The sequence below is a fragment of the Dermacentor albipictus genome, chromosome 9, assembly GCF_038994185.2.
Source record: "Dermacentor albipictus isolate Rhodes 1998 colony chromosome 9, USDA_Dalb.pri_finalv2, whole genome shotgun sequence".
Taxonomy (NCBI): domain Eukaryota; kingdom Metazoa; phylum Arthropoda; class Arachnida; order Ixodida; family Ixodidae; genus Dermacentor; species Dermacentor albipictus.
The window spans coordinates 32,508,407-32,528,457 of record NC_091829.1 but is presented as its reverse complement, the minus strand read 5'-3'; the positions used below and the strand labels follow the sequence as shown (position 1 = coordinate 32,528,457).

Sequence of the window (20,051 nt, the reverse complement as noted above, 5' to 3'; positions counted from 1 at the left end):
TGTGATAGAAAAAATACTTTTGGCACCTCATATTCCTTAATGTACGCGTGATCTGCTGATCACCAGCCTAGGAGACAACAACAAAAGCTGGCCACCAGGTATGCAGGGCGCGCAGCAAGAAATCATACACCTACAATAGCTGGACAACTGGTAAGCACAGCGGGCACCGAGATATTATGCCTCTAGATCAGCTGACAATTATACATGCAGGCTGGGGATTAAGACAACACGCTTCTAGAACAGTTGACCACCATGTTCTAAGTGCGGAAATCGAGTTACCAGGTGGCTAAATCAGCTGGCCACCATATCCACATGGTGGACATCAAGACACGAGGTTCCTAGAGTTGACCACCACATCATGAGGCCGGGAAGGGAGTTACCAGGCCGCCGTATCAGCTGGCTACCAGATGGACTGGGTGGGGATCAAGACATCAACCTGCTAGAAGAGTTGGCCAACAGGTCCGCGGTGTGGGCTGCCAGACACTATCTTGCTAGAAGGCCTGGCCACCATGTCTGCAGGGCAGGTAGCAAGACACCGCGCCGTTGAAACAGCTCAGTGACCCAAGCAGGCGTTACATACGTCTACTGAAATGCAGTGACTTCCTCGACTTCCAAGTGGCAGATACCCCTGCACATAGAGTTTCATATTAGCATAACTAGAGGGAAATCTGGCGCTGCGATCGTTCAACCATCATGGGAATGATGGGAAGTACAGGCTACGGATTGGCATTCTATTGACTGGCGAACTAGTCTACAAGTATTTTTTTGCAGTTTTGCTTTCGCTCCAAGCGAAATTGCTATAACCTGCAGTGGGACGATTCGTGTCATGGTATGGTGTCGAAGTTCTGACGAGAAAGCGATGGCATGGTCAACGTTGAAAGAACATGTTTTGACCGTTTGGATCTTGGTTTGTTAAGTGTGTTAGCTTGGTGCTGTAGCGTTACGTGCTTTATGAAACTTCAGAAGAGCAAAGAACTGATACAAGTCATAGACAGCAACTTCTAGTGGCTTGACAATCATGTTTGCTTGAGGGCTTCATTAGAAATTGCTTGTTGATGTGCTCGTTGAAATGTGTGTTTTAGGACTTTGAGAACACAAACTTACTTGTGGTAGGAAAGGTTGCTGCTTCCTGGCTGTAATATAGTGTCGCAAAATAGGTTAGTGCCAATCTACGCCATAACGCTTCGGAAGCGGTACGTCAACATAAAACAAAATGAGGCATACTCGTAGGAGGCCACTAGCGTCCTAGCTAGCACTGCAGCAGATGTGCTTAATAGTACTTGAAGACGTTCAGCAATCGTTACAGCTGACGCAGCCTTTCGAAAGAGTGAGAGAGTTCGCAAGTGCCTGTCGTCTGCGATAAAAGTCTCGCGTTCGCAGCGAGCAGGCGTCGTAGCAGACGACAGTTGTAGCATTCCTATCAAGGGCGCAACACTTTCTCACAGTACAATATTTTTATTTCCATAAGTACTTGAGTATTTTTCTATAAGTACATGCACGGTGGTTGTTATTGTTGTTGTAAAAATAAATAAATAATTATTCTCTGGCGTTAAATTGGGAACAGAATTGCACAAGAATGCATACCCTGGTGTGTCCTGGTGAAAACCATAGTAAATCGTGCTTCGATCTCAGTCATACAAAGATTATGTAACGTATTGCGCATTATGAAAGACACTGCAGAAATAAAATTAGGTTTTACACCATAATATTTGAGTATAGCTTCGTTTACTGCGCCGCAAGCAAACGCCGCTAGTCTAAAGATCGAAGTCAATCCGAAGCCTGTACTTCCCATCATTCCCATGTAGGTTGAGGCAACGCTCAGGAGAAGCCCCGTAGACACTAGCGCCACATTTCCCTCTAGAGTATTTATTTAAAAAACTCTATGCCCCTGCAGTTGCCCAAGTTGACATCAAGGATATTGAATGCGGTCGCCGCTGTCAGGATTTAATCCCACGCCTTCGGACTTAGCAGTGCCACGCCAAATCCAGCGTATGCCACCCGGGCGATTAATCGCACATAACCAGTAACCAAGGTTAGTGTAAAGGAGGTTCACCGATGAGCGGCAGATACACGGTGACTCAGAATAACCTGAAAGATTTTCATTAAGGAGCGGCACATGAAATCAGATATCCATTGACACACGTTGGTGCGAAGGTTGCTTTTGAACCATATTCACTCAACACCGATTTGTCCTACCTACGGAATACCGTGACCCAAGGTGGTGTAAAACAGGTTAGATACGGATAAACAAACCAACAGAGAAACAAACATATCCAAAACTGGGTTAAGTTCCCAAGGAATGCTAACCACAATATTTAGGAGGTACAATTTTAGACAAGTAGACCGCAGCTATCTGTAAGATTCTTGTGTTAAGGCGTTTCGTTGTGCCGTCATCTTTTATATAGTATCAGGAGTGAGACGGTGGGCTCAAGTATTTTCGCGCCATACTGAATACTTCTCTGGGCCCCAGATCACCATAATCTTGTACTCTTAATTCTTCTCTTTTTTGAAATGGGCGTATTCATTGAGTATAATGCCCAATGGCAAGCACTGGTGGCAGCCTTACGCCGAATTAGCTTGGGTTACTGCCGATCAGGAAGGAGCCTGGAAACATGTGTTTCCTTTTGTTGCAGCTTTAAATTACAGTATAATATACGAAAGAAACTCAGAGATTATGAGGAAGGAAAAAATGGAGATACCACAGAGGGTAATACGGACAAATGTTCACCAAAGATTATACGACAGGAAAGCGGATTACCTGGACAAGACGAATTTCACTGCGGGGATTCTGGAGTGATAAAAGTAGCCGTTGAAGCGGCGCGCCCGAAACAGGAAGACAAGGTGATCGTTTGCCGATAAGTGAAAGTTAATCGGGAAGCAGCGCCATATACAAGCTCTGAAGCGTGCAGATGCTTTCACGCTATTTTCAGGTGAACTTTCGGTTATTAGGCTGCGCACGTCTGCTACGTTCTTCGTGCCGGGGTCTTGATGCACTGCTTCACTGTATGAGCTCCATGTCTGCATTTTTGATAGTAATAGCATCTGTCATGTAGAATAATTGTGGCATCGTTAGTTACCAATTTTTGCTTGCTTAAATTTTATATAAAATTACAAAATAAACATTGTTGGGATTTTGTCGTAGGCGCTATTTGGTATCTGTTCGCGCAGGACAGGGGTAATTGGAGATCGCAGGGAGAAGCCTTCGTCCCACAGTGGACATAACGTGAACTGATAATGATGTTCACACTTCATTGCTAAGATATACAAGAAGCATTGGCATACTCGATTATTTTGTGTGTGAAATTGTTTTAAATGCAATTGGCAGCAGCGAAAAGCAATGGAAAGATTACGACTCAATACGTCACATTTTAGAAGCGCTCACCTTGCCAGCCTGATTCGTACTCTTGGCCACCAGGTTGCACTGACGCATGACTCGGTGATGACACACGAAAGGCCAGCATCTTATTTGCATGACAGATGGGTGCAGGACACGACCGTGTCCATCTCGTGCGGTTCGTTTTCGGCACCAATGAAAGAAAAGAAGAAAGGACATGACATGCCTATCTTAGAAGCATGGTAAAAAAGATGAGGACACGAAAGCTTTACCGTCTATTATGTACAGCATCACACTTCAAAGTAAACCAAAAGAAGCTTGTATATCAAAGAAAACTCGTAAGCCATGGATAATGTCCCGAATCCTTAAGATTGTTTCCCAGGAGAAAAAGATATGCCAGAAGTTATTGCTGAATTGTGACTCCCTTTATTTCATAGTTTCCAAAAAATTCCTCAATAAACTAAACGTCACATTAAGGAAATTAAGAACCAACATCACTCAGCCTAATCCAAAGGGATTAGGGATCAGAAGATTCTCTGGAGTAGAATAAACATGCTCTTAAGCTCTGCACGATCTCATTCAACTTTTTGTCTTACAAGTGACTGTGTCAGCTATGCTGGTAGAGACTTAACTGACAAGTTTAACGACCATTCCACCTTTCTTGTTGAAAGTGGACATGACCCTACTGTTCAGCAAATGCGAACCTGTATGATGTTATTTGTCCAATTCTAACGTATATTTATAATTTGTCTCTCTGTACCGGTATTTTTCCATCAAAGATGAAACAAAGCGGATGTCGTCATTCTTCATAAAGGACGTGCTAACTAACTTCCCAGTAATTATAGGCCCATATACATTTCACCGATTGCTTTCCAAGGGATTAGGGCAAATTATCTATGCGCTTTCTAATTTTTTTTTTGAAAATTATGATTTAATAACAAGCAATCAGCTTGGTTTTAGAGAAATATATTCTACCGATGTTGCATTGCTCTAAGAAAAAGAACTTATTCTTATAATAGAAAACACATATTTTATTTTAAGAATATTTATACATTTCTCGAAACCGTTTGACATAGTAAGCATAAAATATTTCTTGTAAAAGTTCCAGCTTATTGCGTGAGAGGTATTGTGATCACTCGAGAAGTGATCACCCGAGACGTCGCTTCCGTACTCCTGACTGTCCGCGGCTCGATGATAGTTATTCAACTACGTAAAATCATATACAGCAAGGCCAGCTTAAATGCGAATGTGCGGGTCGTGATGCTTTCTGGCAAGACGTTAATATGCTGCTGGAGACTTAATGATGGACAGTAGAGGAAACACAGCTAAGCGATAGTGAAGGACACGAACGTAACGCCAACTCCGACCAAATGAATAATTCTGAAAAAGGCGAGGATAACGACTAAAGTCTCCATAAGAGGGGAGATTGTAGGTTGTAAAGAAGGGCTTAGGCTATCCATTCCGTGGTACCACAGTTCCTGAGGGGACAGCATAACCCAACCCACGCGATACTAACACATGATGAACTCAAGCGCCATATGTCTATTATGGCAGGGAATTAGTGGTGCAAGGAAGTTTGCAAATGTTACATGTGATCAGATGGCACAAGACAAGGATTGTTGGAATGCGCTAGCAGAACGACATACGCTGATGATGATATTGATAAGGATGATGACAGCTATAATTTTCTTCCTGCTGATTAGCTTCCTATATATATATATTACTTCCATTTTTAAGGTCGCCTTTGGCGACTTACGCTATGAGATGCAATGGGTAACCAGACGAAACAATGGGGTCAGTCTGAGCAAGAACTAGCACAAGCGAAAAGACTCGTGAATAAAGGAGATTTGATGATCGGTTTTGTCGTACGTGAGCGTGGAGGAGGTTGCTCTAGCGCACAACTAGTTAAAGTGTCCCAGAATGATGATAAAGGCTTATATTGCTTCTTTTTTTCATTTATTTGCCTGAAAATTGTGCTATGTTCGCGCGCGTCGCTTATACATATTTGCCCGTTTTGGCACTGTCAGAGTATTTCTATTACTTTACCAACTAGCAAAGTCGCAACGTTTTTATCCAGCAAGTTTAGAATGGTGACGTACTGATAAATATGACCAATAGATAGCCTAGTGTTGCATTACTTTCAGGAAAACTGTAACGCATCATCTATGTCGCATCACAGTCCTTGTGGAACCATTCTTCTGTGTTAGATTATATCTCCTCGGCGCCTTACCACATCATCCTCTGGCAACAAATGGGTAGCCGTTGCAACTGATTACGCCACCCGATACGACATCACACGCGCTCTCCCCGACCAATTGTGCCACTGACCTCGCACACTTTCTCTTGCACGACATCATCTGACTTTATGGCGCCCCGCGATAGCTGCTTACTGACCGTGGTCACAATATGGCAAAAGATATCTTTATTATGGTGCCAGGAGGCCGAGAGGCCTCAACTGGCAAAAAAAGTCTTCGAACAAGTAAGCTTGTATTGTTTATTGTCAATAGTGAATGAAGCATTACACGATCACAATTTTCGTAAAAGTCAGGTGGACTTCATGCTGTAAGTAACTTATTTTGCAACATACACAAATACAGACAGCCACCTATTTAATAGAATGGAAAGCTGAAATCGCGCGAATTTTTCTCATCGTGTTAGGCATTGCGCTTAAATCAGGTCGAACAAAGCTTCAGACAACGACATTTGTGCTAGGCTATCCTCGTACTGCTTGGCGTGTTTCAAACTTTACACATATTGTCTGCGTTCTACGATTTCAGCTAGAGTAAAAAAAATGGCTGTGGCTTAGGTAAGGTTAAGCCCAGGATGCGAAGCATACTAGCCTTTATTTTAGTTGTTGAACCACTGTTTAGCCTGGTGAACTGCTGTTGCTTGGCTATATTTGGTTCGGCTAGACGAAGAAACAACTCATGCATTACTGCTTCGCCTTCAAGAGTGGAACGCGACAGCGTTCCCGTCGACCCGCCAAGGGGTGTAAGACAATGGGCTACAGGGCAGCGACTACGCGCCCCGCATTGGACGCGGTGAGCGTCGAGCAAAGCAGCGTTCGGCGCGGCAACGAAATGTGCGCCTGAGCAAGAGACGCACGCCTTAGAAACAGCTCGTTTCTAAGGCAACACCGCATTCACTAGAGGCGCTTTTGTACCGCTTTGAAGCATCGTACTCGTGGCTCAGTGGTAGCGTCTCCGTCCCACACTCCGGAGACACTGGTTCGATTCCCACCCAGCCCGTCTTGCAAGAGTTGAGCCAAAGCCACTTCTCCTCTGTCGTGACGTCACGGTGTCACGTGGTTTCAAGGCGACACCGCCGCGCCTGAGGAGCTGGGTTGAGCTCTCGTAATATGCTTCGCATAAAAACAAAAACAAAAAGTGATCGGCAAAGATGAAGTGCCAGCAAGCTCGCATTGCAATGTCCCAGTCTTTCTATAACAGATCGGCAAAAAGCACATAGTGTAGTAAAAAAACAAAGCAAAAGAAAAGGTTTCATGGTAACATTTCCAGTGCATATTGTCTTATCTTGATATTTACGCTGAACATTTAGTGTTTCGGTGCGGCAGGAAGGATTTCGACACAAGTGGAGTACTCATAGAAAAATAAGGAACGTTGTGGAGACAACAGTGCTCACAAGGATGTCTGCAAAGATTGAGTGAATAAACAAGGAGACTATAAGCAAGCACAGCAAATGCTAACGTATCTTTGAAAAGGCAATTAACGGTTTCATGTTGACCAACAAAACTCTTTATTCATACAACGTAAAAAGCTTGCAAGGAGATGAAAGCTTCAACCGAGTAACAGAGCTGAGGTAGGGAAGCCTCAGCCTGGAGCTGACGTTTCAACAAGTAAACATATTTGTGGTGGTCGTGATGAAGGGAAGTACCAACCCTGAGGCTTCTCTTGGACGTCCACTGTCCACTGAATGTTATGCCACATTTACTATTCAGCGAGTATATTTCATGAACTTTTTGGGAGCACATAGTGCTCAGTATTTTCATCTTCTGTTTGAACAGAAAAATTGTATTAGTCCGTCGTTTTTTAAATGTGGAGTAGGCCAGTAGTTTGAGTTTGCCTTTTCTAACATGTCTTTTATTGCTGTGCAGGGCCAACCTAGTTATTGATTTCATGCTAACTGTTCCTGAGCAATGTAAGAGTGAGTGCCAGAGATTCAGTCACCATGAAGTGTCATTTTCTCAGAACTTTATTGAGCGCTTTTGATCGTTGTAAATTGCTTTGCATTTTCTTGCAGGAAATTATAATTATAAGGGAGCATGGGATGGTACAGGGTCGTCCTTTTTGAAAGGGAACACACGAGCGCGTGGCCTGTGCTCTGCGGCGGCTGCCTAGAGCGCCGGTCAGTGGCAGCGAGAGGAAGCACGTCCGCTTTTGGCGTCATCTATTGACGGTCAGAATGACTAGGCATGGCCGATTGGAAGTGCCTACTGGACTCCCTTCCCCGTATTACTGATGCGCAAGGAGTGGGGCCTGCAGCGCGAGCGCGATTTGCTAGCTGCAGGCCCCGCTCCTTGCGCATCAGTAATACGGGGAAGGGAGTCCAGTAGGCGCTTCCAATGGGCCATGCCTAGTCATTCTGACCGTCAATAGATGACGCCAAAAGCGGACGTGCTTCCTCTTGCTGCCACTGACTGGCGCTCTACGCAGCCGCCGCAGAGCACAGGCCACGCGCTCGCGTGTTCCCTTTCAAAAAGGACGACCCCGTACTATCGCCCGCGAAGCTGATTTGCAAAGAGCAGATGACAGAGTTTGTGCATTAGGAAGTACGAGCTTTTAATCTTGTTCTGTTCGTGTTATCGTTCTGGTGACCAGAAAAAAACAAGTTGGGACTCAACGTGTTACTCCTCCATTTGTCATAAAACGACCTTAAAATCAAGTAACTTGTATGTCAAAATTTAGCATTCCCGCTCGGTACGATACATCATTTTGGACTGTTGCTTTCCTGTTAGGGCTTACACCTCTGTATCTGGCAAATTTGCAAGCTTTTCATGGTGAGGCACCTAGTTCAAGAGGACCTCTTGTCACTATGGTGACCGTTGAGCTTCTTATGGCTTGGCGTCGGCAGCTTGCGCACCAGTAATCTCTCTTTAGTCCGTCTTCCTGAAAAGAGAAATGACGAAGCCATGACAAACAGGCAAGCAAGAAATGGTGAAACAAAAGTTTGTCCAATAAATGAACAAATCACGGTTCTAGTTGAAGTGTTCAGAAACGTACCTTGTGAGGATTCTGGCCCTTGATATTATATCCGGTGTTGACACATTCTCCGTTGAACTGTGCGTCCAGAGACAATATAATACAAACGGGTGAAAAAATATGAGCAGCGTCTTGGAGGCTAGAGCTAAAAGAAAACAAAACCCTCAATTATTATATTGGAAATGTGGGTGAGCTTGTGATTCATATCTGACTAAGAACAGTGCACAAAAACGCTCCACGACAGAAAAGATTAGACAGACACGACACTGCATTGCGGGTGCATTTCTCTCAATTGTGTCCTTGTGTCGGTTGTGCTTATATGTAGTCACACATCGATTAGATGACAGTTGTTTATACCAGATACTAGCAATATTTTTTCTCTCTCAAATGCAATAAATTTAACTCCCTCGCCGGAAGTAAATTGGCCCTTAACTAGCAGTGAATTTATTGCGGTGCATCATTTATGAAAAAAACTATTAATTATTAATGCTGTACTCCGTATTAGGAATTTTAGCTATGTGGCAAAGCAAATTGAGCCTCGTTTGAATTGACTTTGAAGAGCAACCACCATAATAAGAAATTACTGAGAGAATCTATGTCATCCGCCTTGCACACAAAGAAAATTCAAAGTTGAAAACGTGAAGCACTGATTTTTTACTCACCGGTGCATGGGGCTAAAGGCTGCAGGGTAATCCGCTATCATCGGTAGACTCCAAGCAGACTGTGCTCGGTTGCAGCGATGAATTTTCCTTTTACGTAGTGCATCTTTTTTTTCATTTTTTTCTTTTTTTTCAAGAAACACGTCATTATGCGGCCATACTCGCCAGATCAATAACGACGGAAGTCATTCAGCCGTTATACCTGTGAAATATCGCAGCTGATAATATTCATCATCTTTAAACAATTTCGCTTAGTGGCGGCTCTCGAATATCGGACGCATAAATTGACTGAGATACTATCTTATCTTATGGATTGTTGCTCATTTCACGTCAGTGAGACCTGAAACATTTATGCAAGTAATAAAGCACATATTTTAATAGCAGAACTCTATTAAAATCACTGGCCTACTTTTGTAAAAAATTAACATGTTAGCTGTGCTTGTTGGATTGTATATGTACACTTATAAATGAAATATTGAGCCGCGTTGGGCGTGCTTAACAGAAGAAGTACGAATAGAAGTATACGACAAAATTACAGTAGCTCCATTTGGGCACTTCATGCTGGAACACTCCGCGGTTGATTTTTTCCCTCTGGGGCGATCACTGTAACTTCAGAGTGTGCTGGGCCTGATGGGACGACGGTGTGATGGTGACTATGACCTCCGTTCATGACTACGTACTTTTGCAGAAACTAACACATAATAGTTCCAATATAAGCGAAAAGCCTGAATGAGCGAAATATCCAATGGACCAACTAATGAACTGCTGAAAAAGGGAACTAACCAATGAACTAAAGACCGAACGAACTATTGAACGAACTAACGAACGATTGAATGAACGAACTACTGAACGAACAAATGAACGACTGAATGACTATGGTAACGACCGAATCAACGAGCGTTTTCAGGGCCGAGTCCTAACCCCGACCAACGACCTTCCATGAAAATGGATGAAAGAGGCAAAAAAAAAAATTATTCGCTAGAAGACGCAACAACAAACATTCCACAGCGCACACTCCTGCGCTGCTGTTTAAGTATCATGGTCAATGACGATGCATGCTCTGTACAAAGTTAGCAACTTTTCCCTTCCACAGCAGTTAAGTAGTCATGCCACCAATGACATAGCCATCGTCTTGTCATGTCAACGTCGCTGTGTCTTAATCTTTTTGTCATGTACAGCACAGCGCTACAGCTGATTATTATTATTATTATTATTATTATTATTATTATTATTATTATTATTATTATTATTATAGGTTTGTCAATAATAACAAACAGCTGCCACCCTGAATTAACTTCTAAAAGGTGACTTCATGAGGCCGAAAGTCGCCAACAGAAGTTAACAAAAGAGCGAATGTACATATCGCACACGAAGAAAATCTTCACGGCTCGTCTACAAAGGTAGCAGGCACGGGGAGAAGCAATATTTAATACGATACACCGGTCTAACTAACATTGCAGCATAGACAACACAATCTCGAGTGTTGAAAATTATAGCCTAGTGCATTGACGAACACCGAAGAAACTTTTTTTTCCGATAATGATAATATCGCTCTTCGGCTACTGTGAGACAAGCAGCGAGGCTGGCAGCCGCAACAATCAAGGGTACATGACCTTCCATGACTACACACGCAAAGCTACCGAACTGCATCTTGTTCAGATTAAGCGTGTCTCCCCGTGTCCAAATTTCTCGCGATTACAAATGTGTTCTAGTTCTCTGTGCACACACCTGTCGCCAGCATTCTTCCCCCGATAAGCATCGCACATCGCCTTCGCCCTCGTGACCTCACTACAGAGGCATCTCAGACTGTGCATCTGCCTTAGTGGGTGTTTGGATTTCGTAATAGTTTCTGAATAGTGTAGTTCACAATGATAAAAATTGTCCCAGGTGAACTTCTTGCATAAACATCGCATAAATTTACTGGTTGCATCGCATGAAATAAACAATTGTGAGCATCGCCGATAGTTGTCTGGCATTTATATATGAACCTTTGCTTCAAAGAAATTCCAGCATGTGCATTGAACCTGCATAACATTTTTCTTAAGGCTGAATTTTGTCGTTCTTTGCATGACCCCGATTCGGCATGTTTTCTGCCGATGGTGCCACGGCAGAAACCAGCAAAAAACTATGACAAAACGTAGGGAAACGTAAAGCTGTCTGCAATAGTCCTTGAATGCGCCTTGAATAAATTGTGAATTGCGCTTCGGAATATGAAACCAACAGGTCCTATTTTAAGCATGCCGGCATTAAATTCGGCGGCGTGCTGCACTGAAGAAGCAGCTATAACGCACTTGCTTTACTCTTGATACACCTACATCGCGAGCAGGGAAAAAGAGTGTCAGCAAAAATCAAGGAAAGGTACACATCGCAGAGCTGCTACACGAAATATATATGAGTGTAATTACTTCACTTGAAAGCAATGTAAAGGATTGTGTTCACCTTGTCACCTGGGAAGCGGAACTTGGAAAGGCTGTCCGTTTTCCCATTGTTCGAACCATGAGCCACGGGGAAGCCCTACAAGCGCAAGCAGCAAGGATTCATAAACCCAATTGGGGGCAACTTTGAAAATTTTGCGGCCTGGCAGCATAGGCTAATATTATTCACGAAAACAGGTAAGCACTCTTGTGCTGAACCACATGCACCGACGAATAGAAAACTGGCAGCTAACGCGAAAGGAAGCCGCGATATTAGTGCAGGCTACATCGCCTGATACTGTGATACTATTGAAGCACGTGGAAACGGCAGCAGTCAGAAAAAGTGATTGGAACTATTTTGAATTTTAACACGTTGACATCAAATTCAGTGGAATGCTGCACTGGACTGGAACCTGTATGGTTTTCGACCATTGGTTGATAAGCCTACTTCACAAGCAGGAAAAAGAAAGCGTCTTACAGTAAAAGGAGTGGAAGGTACTCTGCATAGCTGCTACGTGGAATTTCGATTGTGCGGAATTATGTCAAAGCAGGTGCAAGAATTGGTCTCACCTCATCGGCTAGGAAACGTAGCTTGATCCGGCCGGCCGCGCTCGCGTTGTTCGCACCACAAGCCAGGGTAATGTCCTACAAAAATGAGCAGCCAGTGTGGCCAGCATTGTTCCAGTTACTATGTAGTCTCTCATAAAAGCGGCGTGAATTCCGGCTTGACGCCAGAAGCTAAAGATGTACACGAAACCACGTGAGCACTCTTGCACGCACCAACGTGCACCGAGATATGGCAAAATATATTGGCGCAGGCTACCTCATCCGCTATTGCAGCAAAGGCAACGTCCCAGTGCCATAAACTTGTCGAAATCAAAGGGGGGGGGGGGGTGAAAAGATGAAAAAAAAAACACTGATTTGGACGATGGTAGCCTACCAATTCGCCCAACTTGCCGTTCTGAGAAAAAAAATTGCGATAGAAAGAGAAGGAGAGAGGTAAGCAATCTTTTGCCACCTGTGGCTATTTGGCGTGCGCTTTAACTTGTAGTCGCCACCAGAACTAAAAACAGAGGCCTTGTTTGTATGTTGCAGAACTTAGTTGCAGTACATCTTTAAAAAAATTAGATTATTGGGTTTAACGTGCCAAAACAACTGTCTTATTATAAGACAAGCCGTAGTGAAGGACTACGGAAATTTCGACTAGTGGGTGTTCTTGAACGTGCACCTAAATCTAAGCACACGGGTGTATTCCAGTACATATTCAGTTCATTATATAACAACGTCCCTATTTGAGATTCCCAAACCATAACTGATTCAAGAAACCGGCTCTTTGCGAAAACTTTGCACGTGTCTTGTCATATTTAAGTCAGTGTGTTTAGAAGGCCGGGAAGCCAATGAAGACGTTCCATTTGGACGACGGCGACAGCAGGTCTGGCGTGAAAGCTTTTATTGTCGCACATATGACGACATACTTTTGCCGCTGGAGTGATTTAAGTCATGTGCTATTGTTAGCGCCTTTTAGGTGGATACGGATGTTGCTATACCACGGAAAATGGAACACACTGACAGCGCTACCTGGCTACCTTGTTCTCTGTAAGATACTGCACTCGCAATACATGTGGCTGACTCGCCTCTACAACGACTGCGGGCATAATTACGTGAACGAAGAAGGCATGCGCTCTGGTACGCTAGCAAAATAAAGCTTTAACACTGGGCTCAGTATTTTTTAATCAATATATTACTTCACATTTTCATTCGAATGTGTTGTCAGTTATTTCTCGTTTTCTCTGACTAAAGGTCATGGGTCAGTTCAAGTACCTTACTTGACGCTACCTTAAATGATTATTCCTTAAGTAACTTCGCCTTAACAACAAAGGAAGTGGTTTCGTGTACCTGAATTAACTCTACCTCAGGGAGAGGTCTTCGTCCTGCAGTGGACATACAATAGGCTGATGATGAAATAATTTTGCCTTTTTGAGGGATGATGAGTGGCATCGGAGACCATCGGGTTTATGAGGCAGTTAAGTCTTTCGGCTTGAAAGAAAGGCACGCTCGCGGGCCTCACTTGTGTGTCGGTTGCAGTCAACTTTATGTGTCAAACGCAATTCGAGTGGTTAACTCTTCTTATCGATCGTGCGAATGTGCCGTACAGTTGTGTGCATGTGAGTGTCATAGCTCATAAGACTTGACTGTGCAGTTACTATCTCCTAAAGCTGAGCCTAAGCCACGTAATGTACAACGCATCCCTTATACTAGGCGCTGAGTTTCAAAGCTCAAAAATTAAACTTAAGCAAAAGAACCTAACTCATACCCTATGCTAGCATCTTTAATGCGCTGGAGCAAGGTTTCAGCCGTGGATAGTGTAAGACATTATTTACTAAATAAATGATTACTCTACTAAAGCCTTTACTAAAACAAATTATTCGGTCTTTATTGTAGTTATGTACCCTTGATGGCCAGAAAAAAAAAGGCAAAGGAGTTGCTTTCATTTTCCCTAATATGTACCTGTGTTTGGGCATTATCGGGTTAATTAAACGGCAATTTATTGCTTGTATATAATACATTTTTCTGGAGCAACAACTAATTAAAAAATTAATTTGTGCAATATATAATTGCTTTTTAAGTGAGTGTAAGGGGACGTTGTTTTTACAATAAAAGTAAGGCCATGCTTTAAGTGTAACAGTTTATTAGAATAAATTATTTCCGAGTGTGTATTTACGCTGGCTGCGGGAACGCATTCACTGCAACGGCAAAGCATTTCCCTGCACATTCCGATTCCGGAAGTTAGCTTGGCGACAGAATTTCTTGCAGAGGATTGTGCTTTCAGACTTAGCTGACATCAACTCTGCAATTAAACCAGGCATTTTCAAGGTGTTCTTTATTAGTGAAATTTAGTTTCTCTAGTTGGATTCCCTGAGCTAAACGAACAAATTATTCTACACATGAAATAGCCTTCCATTGCTTTGTATCAAACTGTAGTTTTTTTTATCAACAGTTAATGCGTAAATTAGGATTTCCACTACTTGTATGAAGTGTGCCGAGTAATAATTATTTTCTCAGGAACACCACCTTTCTTTGTTTTCATTATTGTTACAAATCTAAGGCAGATGCCACCGTATAACACGGAAATGAGGCAGCGAATAATATTTTATCGATGAATACACCAAGCAGTTTTATTTTTTACAAGCGCACTGTCTCTCTCGCATTCATTTCACTCCACACTCGTTTGAATGGTCCTCAAACTTTAACTGAGCAGACATACGCAATACATTCCGTCAAATTTACGAATGCTTGCAACCGCACAACACCCCAAATCTGAGAGGCGCCGAATGGATCTGACTCATATTCTTGCTTCGAGTAGATTAACAAGTGGCAAAGCTTAGCAACCGCATTATAAGAAGTGATACGCCACAAAAATAATGGAAGAAAGACTGGAATGGTACTCGCCGTCGACGTCTTTGTTCCGCCCATGGCCGGTAGTGCTCAGGCTCTTACACGAACGCCGGCTAGAATCCGCAGCTTCTCGAATGCTCGTTTCGTCTTGCGCTGATGGTGCCGATTTTGTCTTCTCGTAAAACAGCGTTAAAACACCCATACGCCCGCAGAAAAGAACAAAACAATATTACATCCCTGAAGGCAAGGTTGCGGACCGACGCCCTCCGCTGTTCGAACGCCATTTGCAATGTGAGCGGACGGAAGTTGTCAATCACGCAAACCCAACTTCCGGCAAGCTTGCTCAAAAAAAAAAAAAATCACAGTAATTCTGCGGGGCTGACGCGCCAAAACACCACGTTTTTATAACGCACGCTGTAGCGAACGTCCCAATGTTTTTTTTTTTTTAACAGCGTCGACGTGCACTCAACGTTTCATCAACGAGCATGCTATGCGTCGTACACACCAGCATTCCTGCATTCCTCCCACGTCGGAATCGAGCCCGGGACCTTGTGCGCAGCAGCGTAGCGCTTTAACCACTGCGCTAATGCCACTGGTGCACCTCCTGTTTTTATTTGTTGGCAATAGCTTTCCCGTACACTTTTCTGTTACGGTGATTAAAAATTAAATTATGGGGTTTTAGGTGCCAAAACCACTTTATGATTATGAGGCACGCCGTAGTGGAGGACTCCAGAAATTTTGACCACCTGGGGATCTTTAACGTGCACCTAAATCTAAGTACACGGGTGTTTTCGCATTTCACCCCCATCGAAATGCGGCCGCCGTGGTCGGGATTCGATCCCGCGACCTCGTGCTCAGCAGCCTAACACCATAGCCACTGAGCAACCACGGCGGGTGTTGTGGTGATTAAGTTAACCGTTATCAATTACTGTCATTATGGCTCAGAAGCCAACGAAGCACACCTAATGCGCGCAAACGTGCCTCCGAGGCCGTACTAATAACGCCATATCCCGTACAAACAACATGAACTATGTTAGTAAATTATCTTCCCGTAATAAAAAACAAAAAGAAACACCGCTTGTGTGAGGAGAGCAGCCTGCGGAGCCAGAAGGGACTCGAAGCCAAAAGACGATTGCGGGGCGGACGCCAGCTCGTCGTGACGTCATGACCTTTTGATGGCATGTGCTCGGGCTTAGTTAATGTTTTCATCGGTAATTACGGTCACAAAAACGGCACCGAATAAAACAACACACGAAGAAGGGGGACACGAGACAGCACGTAGGCGCATACGTGCTGTCTCGTGTCCCCCTTCTTCGTGTGTTGTTTTATTCGGCACCGTCTTTGTCATCGTGCTTAACCAACTAGCCCATCAACACATGCTCAGGTAATTACGGACTATATCGCATTCCAAAGGAGTCAAAGAGGGAACCCAGCAAGCTTTGAGACCATTTTAATGAGTCTGAACGATGCAAATAGCACAACGATATTTTGAAATTTATGTGTTCTTTTACGCCCATGTCTTTTCTTTTCTTCTCTTACTTCCGTGTCTTTTCTGTTGCGCAGTAATACTTCAGTAATGGATCGCCAACTTGCCAGGAGCGCTGCTCACAAGATGTCACGCTGATGAACGCTGATGGTGGTGGCACGAAATTTGTCAAAAAACAAAATGAATGAGTTAACTTCGAACTTCATTTTCTCTTCTAGTAATCCACCTAACACCGCAAAAGTAAATAAAAGATCGTTTTTATGAATGCTTTCTCCCTTTAAGATTATTTAGCACTGGCCTTTGGCATCCCATTAAACACATATCTTTACGGTACGTTCGACAGACCAGTGTGTACTCCGTGTATCGAAAAAAATAGAATAGAAGGCCGTAGGTTTTGCTACGGCCTGAACCGCGGTCCTGCGAAATACCACCGAGTAACGTTCACGCGGCCCCATGAAAGCGAACGCGGATAAGGACTTTAGCATTGCTCATATAAACGCGCAATTTTTCGTTGAGGTTTAAAAAAGTGATCTGCAGACACAGCCCTAATCTGGCTTTCAAAGGTCTAATACCGGATGGATTTTCGCAGCATGTTTACCATACTCGCACTGCCAGGTACACTTCTTGGATTCTGAACCCAGTGCCCCCCAATGCGGTCCAGATTCGAACTCAGTACCTTGTGGTCCGCAACGAAACGGCTTAGCCACAGACCTAGATTGATAAAAAAGCCGCACTCATTTAGGCTTTTTGGTGACAGTTACCAGTTGGCCTGGGCGCTGCTACACCGCGACGAGTAATAAGGAGGGAGGCTCGCAATTGTTGAAATTCTTTTCATTCACGTGGTCTAAGGAGATGTTAGCGCACGAGTACGGCGGAGGCGACTTCTTCGCTCTTGAATACAGCACACAGTTTCAACGTAGAACACATACAGATTAACGTGCAGTTGCTACAAGGCTGCGTTATCACATGAAAGTGAAGATAGCACAACAACATTACAAAGACACGCTTAAAAGTATAATGTGAACAACAGAATCAAACGAGTAACTCTAAAGCAACGATGTCAAGTAATTTAGACTACCTGAGGTAGACCCAAAACACGGATACGTGTGCTTTCATAAAGTCGTTGTTACGGAATTCGGCCCTCGCAGTTAGGAATCAAACCGGCGACGTCGCGCTCAGTAGCAGCCGCTTGAGTGAAGAAAATGTTTGCTTGTAAAGGCCATCCTGAGCTGGGGGAGTTACGTGTTAGCGTGGAACCTGCTGTTCTGGCCACCCGACGATGTGCCGTCTTCAACGATTTGTGCCCAAGATCGTAACCAACGGTTTCAACGCGCACTCACTTGCTTCCTCCTGCTTTCATGTGTAGCGAGTACGGCTTTGCTGCTATTCACTGACCAACAGCATTCGATAGCGCGTCTAGGATAATGGCGAAAGGAATTTTGTAAAAACTTCGAATGTTAAACTAAACGGAATATTGCGCAATTCATACACTGAGCACACATATGCACGCGAACGGTAGGCAGGCCTTTTTATTTTTATTTTTAGAAGTATGTGGTACGTATGCGCACTAGTCTGCGCAGCCTGTCGCGTGCGGCGGTACGCGTGTGTGTTTGAAAGCGATCCTCAAAAAAGAAAGAAACAAAGAAAAAAAAAACTGGCAGACAACACTCGGTTTATGATTACATTAACTCAATTACTGCGCACAACAGTTGTGCGAATGCAAATGCTTGGTGCTCCTCATTGGTGGCATACCGTAGTGATGGCACGTGCTGGTTCGAAGCTTCTGTCTACCGCGGTTGCCAACTCACACATGATAGTGCCGCTTGGAGCGCGTGGCTTCAGCGCCTGACATAACACGACGCTCAAAAAGACGCAATCAGTTCTGTATCGGCGTTGGGAGACTAATGAGAGAAAGTAGGCTTACACGAAATAAGGGTTCACTTCGTGGAATGAGGATCGTTTTTCTTACTATGTATTGTTTAAATCTTATGCTCGTCTTTACCCTCCCACTCACCATGACGAAGCCCTTTCGTAATGCGCATCGTTCTGCGCAGCTCAGTAAACCCACTCAGCCGAGAGTGACACATTGAGCTTATCTCGCGGCTAGCAACGGCTGATTAGGTGGGCGTGTAGCAGTGGTTGCAGTGCACGGCTTCGTTTCACGATAGCGCTGCTTTGATTCGTCACGTCAAAGCGCATTCTTCTAATTGTTTTTTATAATGAATATCGGTCAAAATGCGTGCGCGCCCTGACAGATCAAGCGCATTCAATAAGTGATAAAGTGGTTGCTCACAGTAACACTTGTAGGTTTATTACTTCGAACGACATTTACGAGCTAGGAAATGGGCCGATCATGTTTGCCCTATAGTCATGGTCTAAGTCTAGCCCGGCATGCCCATTACCTGCAGTAATAAATAAATAAATAAATATGGGTAATAGTATCGAACTTACAGCTACGACAAAATACGCGATGTGCTGGAATCGAACCAGTGACCTCGCCTGGAGCTTATCAGATAGTTTCATCAACGTTCGTCGAAACCACTCGGCTACAGCTGGAACAATTAGTCCGAATCACCAGCAGGCATGATGAGATCGATCTGGAGACCCCGTTGTGAAAACAGCAATCTTGAAACAACAGTGCGGCGAGTGCAAGAACGAGCAAGTGTTTGTTGGAACTATAGAATAGCACAGCGTATCTTTTGATTCTGTCAATTCTTGTGTAATTCTTTCTTACCTTGTACACCTGTGCTTATGTTCAAGGGTGATATGCTGCTATTTTATTATATTTTCCAGCTGACGAGCCTCATCGCGATATCTGTGCTGAACCGTGCTCCGTCAAAGGCTGCAGAAGACACTGCCAACCGTTCCTTTCTTCATAAAGAACCATTTCGCTCTTTTTCTGTCTCTCTGTAACGTAACTGTATTCTCCTTATTTTCTTTCTTTCTCTATTGTGCGACATGTTTTGGTATCTCCTTGTAATTAACTGCTATTTCTGTATTCGCTGTCTCATTGGATTGACAATTTTCCAAAATGTATTTTTGTACCCGTTCTAGCCTTTGGCTATGAGACCACACATGTGTTGTGTACCTTATCAAATAAAGTGACATGCAATAAAGAAATCAAAACTTTATTGTCGCTTCTTGGCTAGCTGCTGGAGTGAGGTGAAAGCGGATTCACTGAAGTTCGCAAACTCCCTGCAGCATTCCTATCCGGAGAGGAGTTCGTTCAAAGGTAGGGTTCCTTGTATTCGTTCATTGAAAACTGCAGGCATGAACCTTTGCGCGAAATGCATCTACATAGTGGCTCAATGACGGACGTTCACCTGGAGTTCAGACTAACCCAACAGGTGAACTGTAGCAATCCGACCTGTTGTTGCCGCGAATTCTTCCATGCGGTGATCGCGGGCAACTTCTCTTCGCGTTCGATAGGCTGGTCTGGGTGCTGTTGTTGTAGTTGACGTCAAATGGTGAGCAGAATCTCTGTTCCCCAAGAACATCGATGGAAGGCAGCTGGTGGGCGCTCACCTCTAGCTCGATGCTGTT

General features: G+C 43.9%; 2 long non-coding RNA genes across 2 annotated transcripts in view; one reads left to right on the top strand and one right to left on the bottom strand.

Moving 5' to 3' along the window:
- The window catches only part of LOC135912694 (uncharacterized), a 38,756-nt gene extending 19,154 nt beyond the window's left edge, over positions 1–19,602 (top strand). Inside the window, exon 5 of the long non-coding RNA XR_010567753.2 lies at positions 19,302–19,602. This is a non-coding gene — a long non-coding RNA (uncharacterized lncRNA). The remainder of the gene's footprint in view (positions 1–19,301) is intronic.
- LOC139049946 (uncharacterized) lies at positions 11,578–15,292 on the bottom strand. The gene is made up of 3 exons (XR_011508670.1): positions 15,077–15,292; positions 12,197–12,271; positions 11,578–11,726 (listed from the first exon to the last, which is right to left on the bottom strand). It is a non-coding gene; the product is annotated as an uncharacterized lncRNA (long non-coding RNA).
- Positions 19,603–20,051: the final 449 nt, after the last annotated feature.